We start from the raw sequence: 19132 nt of genomic DNA, 5'->3' as shown, positions 1-19132 counted from the left end.
CAAGATAAGGTTGTAGGACCAATAATATTGTTTCTTGCAGTTTCTTTCCTTCACCCATGAAAATCTCAAGGTTGCATACATATCCAGTTTCACTTTCACTAACCAGCCTGACCAAAATTCCATATTTTGTAAGTTTTCTGGGATTATAGGTTTTGAGTCATCCTCTCCACTTTATCATTGCCTCATCAAGTGATAGCTCTTGTTTGGGTATATAGATCGATTGAAATTTTGGTGGAAAATAATCCAAAAGAGGTTTAACTTTTGAAATTCTGTCTGCAGGAAGTAGAATTTCTGAGTTATCGTTAAAGTGAAGAAATGTCATTATTTGTTTGAAGCTTCTTCTCGTCAGAATCTTTGGAAAGATAGGTGTTTCAAGTCAGGGATCAGTTGACCAATATTCTTTCCAGTGTGACTTTCTTATTTGTCCCATCAAAATTATTAATACAAGAAACTTCTTCCTGTCACTATTGGTTACATCAGTCTATTTTAAAGCCTTATCATACTTTTTATATGATTTTTCATTCTGTTGCTGATAAAAATTTGTTTGAGAAGTGACCAACTCAAAAAAGTCATTACCCAGAAACTAACACACCATTGTAAAGCAATTATACTCCAGTAAAGATGTTAAAAAAAAAGAAAAGAAAAGAAAAGAAAAAGTCGTTACCAAAAATTAATTCTGTTATTTCACTAACACTTTGCAGGTTATTACATTCAATAGTTACACCTGACACACCTGTGAAGTCTTCTAAATTTAGTGAAATGTTGTCTTCAATCCACTTTTCTGTAGAAGCAAAGGAGCATTCTCCAGCACCGTGTTTCATTTTCACTTTCCGTATGTATCAGAATAAATCACTAAGGTTTTTTGCCCTTTTGTTGGTGTAATATTCACATCGTCTGAATCAGAACTATATTCTGAAGAACTATCATCTTCTGAGACTAGTATGTATGTCGCTTGGACAATCAGAGAAAGTATCTGCATAAAATTCACCGAAAAATTCTTCTTCACTCAAAATTTCGCGATGCATCATTTTTGAAAATTTTACAATAATAAGCTTGTGTTTATAGTATACACAAGGTTGGAACAAAAACCTAACGGAGCAAAATGTGAAAAGATAACGACAATCATAAATTGTATAATGAACCCTTGATCAATTTTAGGCTCTAAAAACTTCACAAAGTGATGTTAATTGTCTCTCTCTCTAAAAACGTATTGATAATGTCTCCAGTCAATAATGTGATATTGTTTATGTATTCTTTACAAAGGTGCTATATTTCTCAATAATATTTTCTCATTTAGTTTTCTCAAAAATCATCATCAGCATATAGCACCAGCGCTGGGAAGTCCAAGTCCTTGAAGCTTGGGTTCCTTATAAATAAGAAAGGCTTCATTCTGACCATGAAGTTGGTCAATATAAGGTAGTCCAGTGATTTATTCTTCTGCCCTGGCCCTCTGGAATAGATTTTTCAAACAAACTTGGATAGCGGTCTAGAAGTAGGTGAAGCTATGTAATCTGAGTTGGTTACTTGGAGTAGACTAGAAAGCCATTTTATATAAATTTGGAGTTAGTTGCGAAATAACTTTTTGCAAAGATATGTTTATGTTCCTTGGATGAAGAGTTCTAGGAACTGAGCTCCCCATGGGGGTTCCTGCTGGTGTGTAGGCTCCATATCATTCTCTGGGCTGTGGAATTGGAAGATTCCCTGACTCCCCTCATAAGGTTTCAATAGGTATCCCAAGGCAAGTTTTGTCCTGTGAAGACACTGGTACGAGAACGTCTACCTGGCTCAAGAGATGATTTATCAGACACTATACATGTTCATTTCTTTAGGAACTTCATCTTAGAGTCTTACACTAGAAACTGAAAAGATAGAGGAAAAAAACAGTATTTGTAATAGAGTCTGACTCCAGTTTTTAATGTTCAACTGCTGACAGCTTCTAAGCCTCACTCCTCTCTCTTTTCCTCTCCCTGCATGCTCTCATCTTTGACACCAGTGGGTGATTTAAACCGTGCAAGCCCCTGCCCACAGACAGATCCCAGCCCCAGCCCCTAATCACAATAAAAATCCTAAGTCAGTCTTCTTTCACTACCTTCTCAAGCTACCTTTGGACCAGCTTGGTAGGCTTGCCTCGTCCTTCTTGGAAAACCTTATTATGTAAATAGTATACCTTTCATGCCCTGTTGGTGTGTGTGGCATATTTAGTTTCAATATCTGAACCAAATTTTGGATGGGGGGTCCATCCTGTCCCTGTGTGATGGTCACAATGATAATGTCAGTAATAAAGTAGATTTTCATCAAGGATGTAATTTTCAAATTTGATCAGACAATTAAAGAATGTCGAGATGGGATTTATAATTTGTAGGAGACAAAGTAAACTTAGCATTTGGAAGACTGATGAAAAGAAATCAGAGCTCATATCTATTGTGAAATTTGCCTCAACGCTGCAACACAGGGAGATCCTCATATTTAAGTCAAGGGTCCTTAGGGGATTACACTGTTTCTGAATGGTGGCAAAAGTTTCTCTATTGGATTTTACTGGAAACACCAAGATAGAGGTTGTCTACTCTCCCAAATATCCCAAAAGGACAACTTGCTGATCAAGAAAAGATAATTCTAAGTCTATTGCCATATGGGAGAACATCACCTTAACAGTCATGTATATAAGAGTATCTGTATAAAGCTCTAAAATATACAGTTATAGGTATGGCTGGATGGGTAGAGATAGAGATAGTGACAGCTATGTACAGAGATGCTTAAAACTACATGTTGGAAATAAATTAACAAATAATATTTGTTTCTTTCAATTTTTTCTTGGTAGCATGATTTTGGGTGCTGTCTAATGTATTACTTATAATTTTGTATTTTCTAATCAACTACTTTTCCTTTCCTTCTTTTGCACTTTTTTTTTCTGGATCTCAATTAGCAAGAGTTAAGTTACTCATTCCACTCAGTTCAAGGCACATTATTCATTTTTTTTTCCCCAGCTTTAATGAGGGATGATTGACAAATTAAAAACTGAATATATTTAAGGTGTACAATGTGATGTTTTGATTGAAGTATACTGGTGTACCGATTACCACAGTCAAGCTAATTAACATATTCATTGTTATCGCTAAAAGGTTCCCTCTTACTTGATGTGCAAGAACGATCTTACATATCTTATAAGATATGTAAGATCTTATATCCTTAGAAATACTTAGTGCCATTCAGCTTTTGAATTTTTGCCAGTCCAACAAGGATAAAATAATATCTCAGTATTGAATTTATTTCCTTTTTTTCCCAGAATACTAATGATTTTGAGTATCTCATTATACAGTGGTTAGTGTTTTGAGTTTTTTTCTAAGTTTTCAGTTATTTTTTTAATCATTTATCTTATATTCAACTCGACAATGGACATAGATTAATTATTAGATTCATGATGAAAAAAATACCCCCCAATTGTGATACCTTAAATTGAAGGGTTTTATGATTTAATGATATTTTCACGTATTTCGGAAAGTTAGAAACTGTCTTGTAAGATGGAAGAGCTTCTCTGTTTTCCTCTCAAAAAAGAGATTGTAACCTTTAAATGGCAAAGTTTCAGCTGTCAAAATATATGCTGAGATGTTGGTGCCATATTAACCTAGAATGAAAATAATTGCCATTGGTTCAAGAGCAACAGCAGGAAGTGTGGGTCGCCCTTCTAGAACCTTTGACTTTCTACAGAATAGTAAAAAAAAAAAAGTCTATGTGGACCTTAAATGTGAAAATGACAATGTTATTGATGTTTCACTTTTAAAAGAAATAGAAAAGAACTTTAAAAGTACACTTATAAAACAAGTTTTAAAAACTTATAAACAATACATTCCTTGATTATTTTTATATCACACTAAACAAGTATTAGCATTTTCATGATCAATTTGTTTAAAATAATAAATTGGTAAGCTAATAATTTAGAAGTGGTATATGCAACATACAGAATGAACTTAACTTTCTCTTTTATAGGTTATGTACATACATTTGAATCTTATCAGCATAGCTCATTAATTGATTGGTATAACAATTTTTATATTCTCTGTGGCTTTATTATCAAATAATATATGAGTAAAAGCCTATAACACTTTAAATAATTTATACCATATTTAAACAATAGTAAATCAGTGAATTAACTGACCTGGATATGGAGAATTAAACATGTCAGTGGTTTTAAAACACTAATGTTAACTCATTTTTTTTCTGCCAGTAATAATATTTTTGTTATCATTAAATGGTATTGCCATTAGAACATAAAGAATGCATAGTTTTCTTTGTAAGAATTCTTACCAATTTCAAATTATGCCTGATTCACAGTATTATTCCTGAATTTTAATGGTTAAAATTTAATTTTAGTAATCTTTTGTTAAAATGGAAGAATCTGGTAAATATAAAAGCACAAAGGCTTGGAGTGTTTTTTTCATACTTATCGTCCACTTGAATACACATTTATTTTCACAAAGGTATTAACTGTCAGAGAGAGCATACATGATTTTATATTTCTGTTACCTAGGATAATTCCTAAGAACAGTAGATGTTCAATAAATAGTTGTTGTAGTAATGGAAAATAATAAAGGCACATGGGAAAATGGTTAGCTTCATGTATAATGTAATTACATATTAAAATTTTAAAAAACAGAATTGATAGTTCTATTTTTAGTTGTTTAAGGAACCTCCATACTGTTCTCCATAGTGGCTGTATCAATTTACATTCCCACCAACAGTGCAAGAGGTTCCCTTTTCTCCACACCCTCTCCAGCATTTACTGTTTGTAGATTTTCTGATGATGGCCATTCTGACCAATGTGAGGTGATACCTCACTGTAGTTTTGATTTGCATTTCTCTAATAATTAATTAGTGATGCTGAACATCTTTTCATGTGCCTCTTGGCCATCTGTATGTCTTCTTTGGAGAAACATCTATTTAGGTCTTCTGCCCATTTTTGGATTGGGTTGTTTGTTTCTTTGATATTGAGCAGCATGAGCTGTTTGTATATTTTGGAGATTAATTCTTTGTCTGTTGTTTCATTTGCAAATATTTTCTCCCATTCTGAGGGTTGTCTTTTCGTCTTGTTTACGGTTGCCTTTGCTGTGCAAAAGCTTTTAAGTTTAATTAGGTCCCATTTGTTTATTTTTGTTTTTATTCTCATTACTCTAGGAGGTGGGTCAAAAAAGATCTTGCTGCAATTTATATCAAAGAGTGTTCTACCATATGACCCAGCAATCCCAATCCTGGGCATATACTCGGAGAAAACCATAATTCAAAAAGATACATGCACCCCAATGTTCACTGCAGCACTATTTACAACAGCCAGGACATGGAAGCAAAGTAAATGTCCGTCAACAGAGGAGTGGATAAAGAAGGTGTGGTACATATATACAATGGAATATTAATCAGCCATAAAAAGGAACGAAACTGGTTCATTTGTAGAAACGTGGATGGACCTAGAGACTGTCATCCAGAGTGAACTAAGTCAGAAAGAGATAAACAAATATCGTATATTAATGCATATATGTGGAATCTAGAAAAATGGTATAGATGAACTTATTTGCAAAGCAGAAATAAGAGACACAGACGTAGAGAACAAATGTACAGATACCAAGGGGGGAAGGGGTGGTGGGATGGATTGGGAGATTGGGATTGACATATGTACACTACTATATATAAAAGAGATAACTAATGAGAACCCACTGTTAGCACAGGGAACTCTACTGAATGCTCTGTGGGGACCTAAATGGGAAGGAAATCCAAAAAATAGGGGATATATGTATACATATAGTTGATTCAATTTGCTGTACTGTAGACAGTAACACAACATTGTAAAGCAACTATACTCCGATAAAAATTTAAAAAATAAATAAAATAAATAAATAAAAAGAATTGAGCTTTCTCATCTATCGATTCCCAGTAAAAGTAAAATTGACTCAGAATTAATGATTGCACTATGAATGTATATCATCATTTCAGGAATTGCAGTTAAATTTACTGGTGAGGAATAGTCACCAATTAGCTCCAGAGGGAGTGTAGGCCAAATGACAGAGATTCAGTAAAACTCTGGTTAAGAATTTCATTGGGCTGAAGTGTAGGGCAGGAAAAATATGCAGTGTGAAAATAAGTGAGATTATTTTCTTTCATCTATTTTCATTTAAGACTCTTGTATTAAACATGGTAGTCCATGACACTGAAAAGCCCAGTGAGCAATATACATCCAGGAATGCAGGTTTCAAGAATAACGGCAGAGAAACATGGTCTAACTTCCTTGCGTGTTTTTGTTTTTCCTTTGTTTTAATCAAGAGAAGCTGACCTATGAGAATTCTTTAGGCAAATTTAAAGTTCTTAGGCCAATACTAATAAAAGATTAGGGCACAATGGATTCTAATAAGACTCTTTTATGATTGCCAGTTCCTGAAATCTCTGGTTTGCAAAGATTTAAGTGATGGGGTCTGACTAATCAGCATGAAAAGTTCAGAGTATTTTGAGTGGAAAGAAAATTCTTTACAAAATCCTGTGTCCTGGGACTAAATATTGGCTCCACTCAGGCACAGTGTCAAAGGTGGGCAATAAATCTCTTAAAAATAAAATTGCCAAAAGAAAAGTAATAATGTAAACAGACAATTCTAGGTTAAGAAAAGGCGTTAAGGATCTGAGAAGAATGGCAAATTTGGACAGAGAAAGTAGTTGTTACAGGAAACTTATTCTAACCTTGTCACATAACAGAATCCTTGTGCTTAGAGGGGCAATGGTTGAACATGGAAGAGTACCAAAGCAGGGAATATTCTGGTCTGAACTTGGTGCTGAGGACTGGGATTATTCTCCCTCAAATAACTAGAGCCACCTGTGCAGGGGACACGCAATTGCAAGGAACAACTGCAGAGCAGCCTAGCAGGTTGTAGATGATGACATCCCAACAGTGAAGAGCAGAATTAATAAACTGGAGAATAGAAAACAGTAGAGAAAATCAGTTATACGAAGCACAGATCAAAAATGTTCCAAACCTCTTGCTAGACTGACCAGAAAAAAAAAAAGAGAAAATATTTTTTAAAATTCAGATACGAAAGACAGGCCATCATTACGTTACAAAAGTGAAAGAAAAAAAGATTAAAATGAACAGTATTAACAACGGTATGTCAACAAATTCAATAACCTTGTAAAATGGACCAATTCTATAAAGACAGAAACTTCCAAAATTGACCCCAAAGCAAATAGAGAATCTGAAGGGAACTACAAGAAATTGAATTCAAAGCAAAAAATTTTCTATGAAGAATAGCCTAGTTCCTAATGACTTCACTTGTGAATTCTGCCAATCATTTAAAGACAAATTAACTCTTTACAAATTACCAAACAAACAGAAGAAGGGGGGACACTTCCCAACACATTAGATCAGGCCAGCATTACCCTAATATCAAACCAGAGGCATCACAAGAAATAAAAGTACAAACTAATATATCTTATGAATATACATGTAAAAATCCTCAAAAAAATTCCAGCAAGCCAAATTCAGGAACATCAAAATAAAAAAGGATTACACACAATAACCAGGTGGGATTTATCCAAGGTATGCATGTTAGATTAATACCTAAAAGTAATTAATGTGATATACCGTATCATTGGTAAAATAAAATGCAAAAACGTGTGATTATCTTAACAAAAACACAGAAAAGGCATCTGACAAACTCTACTGCCCTCTCCTAATAAAATCATTCAACAAAATAGAACTAAGCTTTCTTAACCTGATAAAAAGGCATCTACAAAAACTCATAGTTAACATCATAGTTAATGGTGAGATACTGAAAGCTTTCTACCTAAAATCAGGAATGAGACAAAGATATAGCTCTCACCACTTCTGTTCAATACGTACTAAATGTCTAGCCAGGGTACACAAGTAAAAGAAAAAAAAAAATATTTCAGTGTGGTAAAAAGTAAAATTATATTTATTTGCAGATGATACAATATTGTATGTATAAAAGTCTAGGGAATCCCCCCAAATCTATGACAACTAAAAAATCAAGTGGAGCAAAGTTGCAGGATACAAGTTCAATATTAAACGATATGTATTTCTACATGCTAAGAATGAACAATCTAAAAGGGTGTAAATAAGAAAATAATTTCATTTATAAAAGCATAAAAAATAAGATAATTAGAAATAATTTAAATAATTGTAAGGCGCTTTTGTTTTTGGACGCACCACACGGCACGTGGGATCTTAGTTCCCCGACCAGGGATCGAACCCAGGCTTCCTGCATTGGAAGTGTGGAGTCTCAACCACTGGACCGCCAGGGAAGTCCCAAGACTTTTATATTGAACACTACAAACCATTATTCAAAGAAACTTTTATCTTGTTCCTTCATTTGCAGCATATTTCTCTGTCTGACAGGCACTATAGAGAACAGTATGGAGGTTCCTTTAAAAACTAAAAATAGAGCTACCATATGATCAAGTAATCCTACTCCTGGGCATATATCAGAGAAAACCATAATTCAAAAAGATACATGTACCCAGTGTTCATTGCAACATTATTTACAATACCCAGGACATGGAAGCAACCTAAATGTCCATTGACGGAGGAATGGATAAAGATGTGGTACATATACACAACGGAATGCTACTCAGCCATAAAAAAGAATGAAATACTGCCATTTGCAGCAACATGGGTGGACCTAGAGATTGTCATACTTAGTGAAGTAAGTCAGACAGAGAAAGACAAATATCATATGATATCGCTTATATGTGGAATCTAAAAAATTGGTACAAATGAACCTATTTACAAAACAGAAATAGAGTCACAGATGTAGAAAAGAAATTTATGGTTACCAAGGGGCAGAGCACAGGAGTGATAAATTGGAAGATTGGGATTGACATATACACACTACTATATATAAAATAGATAACTAATAAGAACCTACTGTATAGCACACGGAACTCCACTCAATACTCTATAATGACCTATATGGGAATAGAATCTAAAAAAGAGTGGATATATGTATATGTATAACTGATTCACTTTGCTGTACAGCAGAAACTAACACAACATTGTAAATCAACTATACTCCAATAAAAATTAATTTAAAATAAAGAAACTTTAAAGATCTAAAATGGAAAGACATCCTGTGTTCATGGATCTTATACCCTTTACGAAAGTTAACTCAAAATCATTCACAGACCTAAATGTAAAATGGAAAACTATAAAATTTATAAAGATAACATAGGAGAAAACCTAAATAATCTTAGTTTTTGATAAGAACTTTTTAGATACAACACCAAAGGCATGATCCATGAAAGAAAGAATTAGTAAGCTGGCTCTCGTTAAAATTAAAAACTATTCTGTGAAACACACTGACAAGAAAATGAGATGATAAGCCACAGACTGGGAGAAAGTATTTACAAAAGACATCTAATTAATGACTGTTATCCAATATATACAAAGAACTCTGAAAATTCAACAGTAAGAAAAAGAAAACAAGCCAATTAAAATGTGGACAGAAGATCTGAATAGACACCTTACCAAAGAAGATACCAATATGGCAAATAAGCATATAGAAAGATGTTCCAATCATATGTCATCAGATAAATTAAAACAACAATGAGATACTACTACACACCTGTTAGAATGGCCCAAATCCAGAACACTGGCAACACCAAATGCTGGCAAGAGTGTGGATCAGCAGAAACTCTTAATCATTGCTGGTGGGAATGTAACATGGTACAGCCACTTTGGAAGACAGTTTGGAGGTTTCTTTGAAAAATGAACATACTCTCACCACACCAGCCAGAGATCACACACCTTGGTATTCACACACAGGGCTTGAAAACTTATGTCCACACAAAAACCTGCATGTGGTATTTATAGCAGCTTTATTGGTTACTGACAAAACTTGGAAGAAATAATGTGCCTTCAGTAGGTGAAATCATACATAAAGTGGTACATCCAGACAATAGAATATTATTCAGAGCTAAAAGAGAAATGAGCTCTCGAGCCATGAAAAAATCATGCAGGAAACTTAAATGTATTTTAGTAAGTGAAGGAAGGCAATCTCAAAAGGCTATGTCCTATACGATTCCAAATATATGACATTCTGGAAAAGACAAAACTATGGTGACAGTACAAAAAAATCAGTGGTTGCCAGGGAGTAGGGGGTGGAAGGGATCAATAGGCAGAGAAGAGAGGAAAGTACAGTGAAAGTACTCTGTAGGATACTATAACGATGGATAAACGTCATTACACATTTGTCCAGACCTATAGAATGTACAGCACCTAGAGTGAACTATGAAGTAAACTATGGACTTTCTGTGATGTATGATGTATCAATGATGTATCAGTGTAGGTTCACCAATTGTAACAGATGTACCACTGTGGTGGGAGATGTTGCTGATGAGTGAGTTTTTACATGAGTAGGGTCAGGAAGTAGATGGGGAATCTCTGCACATTTTGCTCAGTTTTGCTGTGAATCTAAAATTGCTCTAAAAAATAAAATCTATTTTCAAAATTACACTATAAACAGAGTAAAAAAGGTAGCCCATAGAATGAGAGACAATATTTGTAAATCATGTATCTGGTAAAGGGTTAATATCCAAAATATATAGAGAACTCCTAAAACTCAACACCAAGTAAGCAAACAACCCAATTCAAAAATAGGCAAAGGACTTGATAGTTCTCCAAAGACAATATATAAACGGCCAATAAGCACACAAAAAGATGCTCAACGTCAATAATCATTAGAGAAATACAAATCAAAACTAACATCTCACATCCAATACATTGGCTACTAAAAGAAAAATACAAATAAACAGGCAAAAAAACAAAACAGAAAATAATGTGTTATTGAGGATGTGGAGAAATTGGACCTCTCATGCACAGCTGGTAGGAAAGTAAAATAATACAGCCATTGTGGGAAACAGAATGGTGACTTATCAAAATTAAAAATATAATTACCATATGATTCAGTAATTCAACTTCTAGTATATACTCAAAAGAATTGAAAGCAGGTTCTCCAAGAAATATTTGTACACTAACGTCCATAACAGTATTAATGGTGGTTGCCAGGGGCTGGGGGAAACTGGAGAAGGGGGGTTATTTTTTAATGGGTATAGAGTTGCAGTTTTACAAAATGAAAAGAACTATGGCAATGGATGGTGGTGATAATAGAACATTACAAATGTATTTAATACCAGTAAATGGTACACTTAAAAGTGGTTTAGATGGTAAATTTTATGTTGTGCATAGTTTACCACAACAAAAAAATTGGAAAAAATAGTTGATAATATTCCATTAATAAAAACTAGAAAAAATATAAATATTAAAAAATTATACTTGATAATATTTAAGATAATTTTAAGATAAAATTTTAATAAACTAGAAATAGAAGGGAATATCTTAAACTAAAAGATTTGGTACAAAATATTTAGAAAAAACATTAAACTTACTAAATATTGAAAGTGCTCCCATTGAGATATGGATGAAAAGACACGAATGTCTTTTACCCCCACTTCTGTTCAAGTCAAAGTATAAGGCAGTGCAAAGCTGAAACATGATAAAAACGTAGACATTCATTTTCACTGAAATAACTATGTTGTAAGAAATGTCAAAGGACTCTGTGAAAATCTATTAGAATTAATAAATCGAGCAGGATACATAGATAAAGATCAATGTGCAATAAGTGATTTCAGTACTATATTCCAGCAGCAAACAATTAGAAAATGAATGACATTATTTACCTTTTAACTATGAAAAAAGGTAAAACCTAGGAATAAACATTAAAATATGTGTAAGATCTCTACGTAGAGTTACAAGATACTATTATGAGAAACTAAAAATAAAGACAAATAAAAAGAGCCATTCCATGTTCAACGTTTGGAAGACTGAACATTTTAAAATTGGCAAATATCCTTAAATTGATATATAGACTCCTATAGATTCAAAGCAATCCCAGTCATATCCCATCAGGTCTTTTGTGGTTGTGTGTGTGTGTGTGTTGCAAAGTGGCAAACAAAGAAAACTGAAGATACAACTGAAGATGAGAACAAAGTTAGAGATTTATATTAGCCATTTCCAAGGCTTATATTGTTACTGTAGTTAGAATGGTATAATATTGGTAGGATAGCTAAATAGACTTATGGAAAATAATTTAGTATAGAAACAGATCCACCTATATGTATTGTCACCCAGTTTGTGAAAAAAGAACCACTGTAACACAGTGAAAAATAATAATCTTTCCAGTAAGAGTTATTGGACAATATGGCTATTCATGTGCAAAGATTAAAAATGCATCTTATTATCTAGATTCCCACCTTACACTATACATGAAAATCAACTCCAGAGGAATTGGAGACTAGATGTGAAAGGTAAATTAACAAATCTTCTAGAAGATAATGTAGGAAAATACCTTCATGAGCTCTGCACAGGCAAGGATTTCTTAAACAGGACACACCAAATACTAACCCTAAACTATAAATTGATAGATTTCCCTTCATTAAAATCACCAGAAGATTTTATTAAGAGGAGAACAGGGAAAGCCAGAGAATGGGAGATGATAGTTCCATTGCATAAAACGACGAAGACTTGTATCCAGAATATACAATGAAAGAGTGAAAATCTGTCTGTGACTAAAAGAGTAGAAACTAACTTGGACTGAAAAAGAGAAAAAGCAGCTCTGTCATTAATCACATTGGGAGGACAGACACAGATAAAGCCAGTTGCAAAATTAACTGGAAGTGGTGTTTTTCCCAAGGTCATGCAGCAACGGTGAAATCCCGTAGTAATTTCTTCTTTTAATGACTACTGCTTTTCTATAGAGCCACTTTGCCAGTCCCAACTATTACTGGTGATATTTAATTCCTAAACTGCCCTGGCCCTATGACATGACTCCTGCTTCCCTTAGACTCTCCTAAGACTTATTTGGTGAGAAGACAAAACTTAGACAAGATGCTTCCCTAATCTCTCTTGTGAAGTGGCATTGTATGGTTCTCTTGGAGTTCTCCCCCTTGCTGTATCAGGTCAGTAAATCTGACTGTGTCAGGCTTCAGGCTTTTTTTTTCCTGGTGGTCTTTGAATTTTCAGGCTTTAGAAAATAATAGCCTCTAAGAATCATAATCATGAGGAGGAGGACTAGGAGAAAGATGAAGGAAAGAAGAAAGAGAAGTAGTAAGGTGCAGGCAACAAACGAAAATTGTAAATGGCCAGAAAGCAAATGGACATAGGAAAGTATAAATTAATTCCACAATAAGATACTGCTATATGCTCCCCAGAATAGCTGTTTTAAAAGCTGAAAGTAACAAGAGTTAAAGAATATGTGGAACAACTAGATCTTCCACACTCTGTTGATTGGAATGTGAACTGTCACAACTGTTTTGGAAAATTGATTAGCAGTGTCTATCAAAGCAGAACATAGGTCACCCTATGACCAAACAATTCTAGTCCATGGTATACGCCTAAAAGAACTCTATATGTACTTGTAAAACACATACATGTAAAATATTTTTCTGACAACATTATTCATAAAAGCCTCAAACTGGAACAACTAAAATATCCTTCAACAGAATCGATAATTACACTTTAAAATATTCATGTAATGGGAAACTATAGAGCAAAAATTAAATGAACTCCTGCTATTTGCAACACTATTGATGGATCTCCCCAATATTTTACTGGGTAACACAGAACAGAGAAAAGGATATCCAATGTACATTTTCATTTATATAAAGATTGATAACAGATAAAGCATATTTATGGTGATAAGAGTTTGAATCAATGATTGTGAATGGAAAGCATGACATGTAGGTTTCTGACAACAGTCTATAATTTGATCTAGGGTGTTATAATAGTGATGTGTTTATTTACATAGTGACAACTCTTAAGCTATATATTTAATATTTGTGCATTTTAAAATATTTTTCTTATATTTATAACTGAATAAAAATAAAACTCGAGAAAGATTTAAAAATTGTTAATGGCAACCATATATGTGGATAAATAAACAAAATGTTTAAAGTTTCATAAATTTTGGCAATTTTATTGTTTTCTTCTTATTCAAAAGCTTCACTCTAATATTCATTGTATTATGGCAGCTATTTAACATTAGTAATTATAATGCAGAAAAAATAGAGGTCAGCATTAAATTTTCATAACTTTCATCCACAAAGCAAGTAAATAGTCGTTATTTTTTAAAGCTCTTATATTCAACTACCAGATAGTGTAAGAGAAGATTAAATTTACGGTAAATTTTCTATAATCCACTGCATCTGGAAACTACCACCAGAATTTTAAAAACCAAACTCCAATCCTTATCACTATAGCCATTAAATGTTTGTGAATCTGAAATTCAAATTTAAAAATAATAAAATGTGTGTATATATTTAGTTTTACTTAAGTGACAGTAATTGATAGAATGAGAAAAAGTGAGTTCTAGTTTACAAAATGAAGCTATTGAAAATACTGCAATGTTTTACCAAACTTTTTGGTGGTAATATGAAAAGGAATTTAATTTTATATTTTACAATACTGAAAAATAATCTAAATGTCTTTCTCTGTTTATTATTTTTAAAAAAAGCTTTTATTCCAGCCAACATTTTCTGAGGTAACATATTCAATATCAAACTTTTTCTTTAAGGACTTTTATGTTGACCACTTTTTTCAAATAAACCATCAATCATAGAAGTGTATATTCTTATTATTCCAGTTTACTTTTAATTTTTTAATTTAATTTTATTTATTTTTGTATACAGCACATTCTTATTAGTTATCTATTTTATACATATTAGTGTATATATGTCAATCCCCATCTTCCAATTCATCCCACCACCCCCCGCCCCGCCGCTTTCCCCCCTTGGTGTCCATACGTTTGTTCTCTACATCTGTGTCTCTTATTATTCCAGTTTTACAGAAGAAAAACAAGCTTGTAATATTCCAAATTTACAGTAATTAAATCAGAGGAAAAGTAATAACTGCTATTTAAAAAAAAATCCATCTAAGAAATATCATCTACTACAATATCCTTTTCTACATAATAAGAAGTAATGATTTATTGTTCCCATGACATTTAGTTCATTATCAAATAAAACTGAACAATACTAAGCATTGCTTTAGGCAGATGATGTTCTTTTTCTCTATGCTGATAATAATATTAAACATGATATTTTCAGCATCATTGCTCAAGATTCTTTTTGAAGAATCCACTTCTAAATTTCAGTATAATCCAATTGTGAGGAAAACTTTTACATATTGTATAAAATATTTTTATATTATAAAAGCACATATTATGTTGGAGAAAAGTAATAGTTATCAATTAAGTAAAATTTCTATATGTTCGCTTTATATTGAACATTTCTACTTTTCATACATATAGTCCAAACTATATATGCATGTAGTTTAAAAGAAAAACTTTTTTAGATTTAGAAAATTAGAGTTAGTGCTCATGTCATCACTAACTTTTGTGTGACCTTGGACAATTCACTTATACTTTTTGAGCCTCAGTTTCTTCATTTGTTTATTTAAGATAATCTTTGTGTATACATTATTTATACATATTCTAATAATCATCATAATATATTTATATATACACTAATAAGTAACATAATTTAGAGCATATAATTAAATTTTTGTGTGTATTACTATAGTTAATCATCATAAGTAGCTGAGAGAATCAGTCTTCCAAGATCATAAATAGCTTTTCTAATGAAAAGTAAATCTTAAATTGCTCAAGATCGAGAAATGCTTATCATCCTAGAAAAGGAACTGGCATTCTCTAAAGCTCAATGGAAATCAGCTATAGTTCAATGCTTAAAGTGATTATTTCTGGTCAAAGTGTGAGGATTGGACAGGTTCAAGGCTTAGATCTCATCATTTCTCTTAACTTTTGTATCTAAGAATTCCAGCGTGGCCAATTCTGCCTAAAAATTTCTAAGTGAATAAAGCTGCATTTGCAAGGCTTGTACCCTGAACCCGTGGTTATGCCTGGGAAGGGCCTGCTTAGTCAGCTACCATAATAGGATAAGCTGGCACCCAGGGGTAAGAGCTAGCGCTTCCCTAATCATGCAGCTCATGTTCCCGTCAATCCAAGAGTTAATGCTCTACCTAGTTCCAGAACAGGAGAACAAAGAATGAGATTTTTGGTTTTTACTAACAATTTGGAAAGAGTAACCGAGAGACATCGTGGACAGAGAGGAGCTATGAATCTATTTCTTGATATAATTTCGAGTCAAAAGAACAGCAACATGGGGTATCCTCCCTCATCATAACTGAAGGATTTGCCCCATCATTCTGACGTCTTAATTATAAAAAATAGAACGAATAATAGGAGAGGGCACAGATCAACCACAAGAGAAGAAGAACCCCAACATTTTACTTCTTGAAGTGGTTAGAATAATGGAAACGTTATCAGTGCAACACTTGGCCTCTGAATACTTCCCTGAAATCACAGAGTAAACTGATGATTCAGATAAGATATTAATAATTCCTGGAATACTCTGGAATACTCTTCACAGTTCAGGAATCAACATCAGGCTGTTCTGCACATGATATGATGGGAATCCAAAGTTTTGTCTATTTCTAGGAACGTATTTTCCTAATAACCTCATTTTGTTTACTTACTCCACTGAATATTACAAACTCTTACTAAGTAGTCCCAAAGAAAGCTTGTTTGATCTATATAAATCACATAGTTCATATTCATCAGTGTACATAATGTTAGAGTGGGAAGAAAAAATAATTTAGGGTTATATTACTCTAGCTTTTTGCCTCACTAGAGTCTTTACCCTGACATAAAAATCACCAGTTTCTTAGTTACAAAATGAAAATAAGCTTTACCAAGTAAGGTGAAAAGTAGACACAATATATATAATTTAGCCACCTACATCATTTGGTAAACATTTGGTAAGTGGATACCATCAGTGATTGTTACAGCATACATGGTAGTATTGGATGAATATATATGAAATGAATGAATGAAATTACGAATACCTCAAGTAATACTATTTCAAATAAAAATAGCACATGAAAGAGATGAGGAAATTTGAAGTTTCTGACTCAATCACACTGTCTTATCATAAAAAAATTCCTTCTCAAATATTTCAGTATATTTCAGTTAACAGATTAAAAGTGATTATAGCATCTAATTATAAATCTAATTTCAAATATGAGTTTTAAAGTACAATTAATGTCACAGAATATATAATGTGATTGATTTGGAGCAATATCTCAACTCAATTAATTTTTATACTACATCAGGGGTTTAAAAGAAACAATCTCACCTTAGATATTTGATTTGTAATTAACAATAATAATTTGCACACACACACCCCTCCCCACTTCCCATAACATGAAGTTCATACCTGGTAACTACACTTTCTCATTATCATAGTTGTTTATACACTTATTATTCATAAATTAATCCTCAATGGCAGAAAACATTTATTGTTATATTACTGCTGACTAGCAAAATATCTCACACACAGTCAATTTTTAATAAATCTTTCTTTTTTTTTTTTTTGCATTTTAGGAAACACTGGTAAGGAGTTAATACTCCATCTGTTTAGAGTTTTATAGTTAACAACACTAACTTATGTCCTTCTGTGCTTTTGTTTCCGGGATAGCGAAAAGTTGGTAAATGCTAGCATTGTTATTGGTGAAAAAAATGATTATAAACATTTTGAAATCATATAATTATTTAATTATTACAGTAATACTTAATGGAATAGGTTGGTTGATATATGGTTTTTATTATTTTATTTTTTGAACTATATAACTGACATTTAGAACAGTTTGTAATCTATATTCTCAATATATTCTAAAAATTAAATAGCATAAGATTAAAACAGGTCTTCCTAGTTCATATGCGTGTGTGCTTTTGGGTTAAAAGCACATATCACATCCAAATTCTTTGCTATACACATTAAGGACCACATCACTAGAGAGGAATGGAGGTTCTCCTTAAATTCTTTAATCACCAATGGAATTACCTATTTTAATTTAAAAAAAATTTTTTTGGCCATGCCGCATGGCATGCGGCATGTGGGATCTTAGTTCCCCAACAAGGGATCAAACCCGTGCCCCCTGCATTGGAAGCACGGAGTCTTAACAACTGGACCCCCAGGGAAGTCCAGAATTACCTTTTTTAAATTAAACTTTTTATTCTGTTATAATTATAAATTCACTTGTAAGAAATAATAGTGAGATCCCATGTGCCCTTTAACATCTTGCAGAACTAGAGTACAGTAGCAATATCACAACAAGGTTATTGACACTGAAGATACAGAACATTTCCATCATCACAAGGATCCTTCCCACTGCTCTGTTAGAGCCACAGCCACTTCCTTTCCATCCCATTATCACATTATCCTCTGGCAACCACTAATCTGTTTGCTGCATCTGTAATTTTGTCATTTCGAATTCATATAAATTGAATTATGCAATATGTAATCTTTTAGGATTGACCTTTTCCACTGAGCATAATTCTCTGGAGATTCATCTAGGTTGCCGTATGTGTCAATAACCTGTTCCTTTTTATTACTGAGTAGTATTTCATCCTAGCGATGGACTATGGTCTGCTTAATCATTCACCCACTGAAGGGCATCTCAATATTCCCAGGTTTTGGCTTACAAATTAAGTTGCTTTAAACATCTGTGTGCAGGTTTTTGTGTGAACACAATTCTTAATTTCTCTGGGACAAATGTCATGAGTGTAATTGCTAATTTTATAAAGAAGAAAATATTTTAAAATTCTACTAGGTAGTCTTTTACATTATTATTCTGAGGAAAAGGAAGCCAACTTCTTTTCTTGTCAGTGGTATTATCCTTTCTTTTACCTATTTTTAACATATTTCAAGGATGTGTCACTCATGTTCGAACAGAATAAAACATGTGTTTTGTTATGCAAAAGAGAATGTAATTCATTATTATATCTGAATGTAAGTGAGAGAATTTTCTTTTTGATTAAATAATACTGTACTTGACACCAGAAACTTGTTTCAATGACATATAATTTCTTAATATAGCTAGCAACTGATAGCTTTTAACTCTAAGGACTATTAGTTAACTGTCATTTTGACACAACTTTAATATTTTATAATCTACTTTTATCCTAGTTAAAAATTTATACCTAATCCACAGTTTCAAGTTAAAATGGTAGCA

The sequence above is a fragment of the Eubalaena glacialis genome, chromosome 3 (genome assembly GCF_028564815.1).
Source record: "Eubalaena glacialis isolate mEubGla1 chromosome 3, mEubGla1.1.hap2.+ XY, whole genome shotgun sequence".
Classification (NCBI taxonomy): domain Eukaryota; kingdom Metazoa; phylum Chordata; class Mammalia; order Artiodactyla; family Balaenidae; genus Eubalaena; species Eubalaena glacialis.
The sequence above is the reverse complement of the archived record's forward strand: the minus strand, read 5'-3'. Positions refer to the sequence as shown.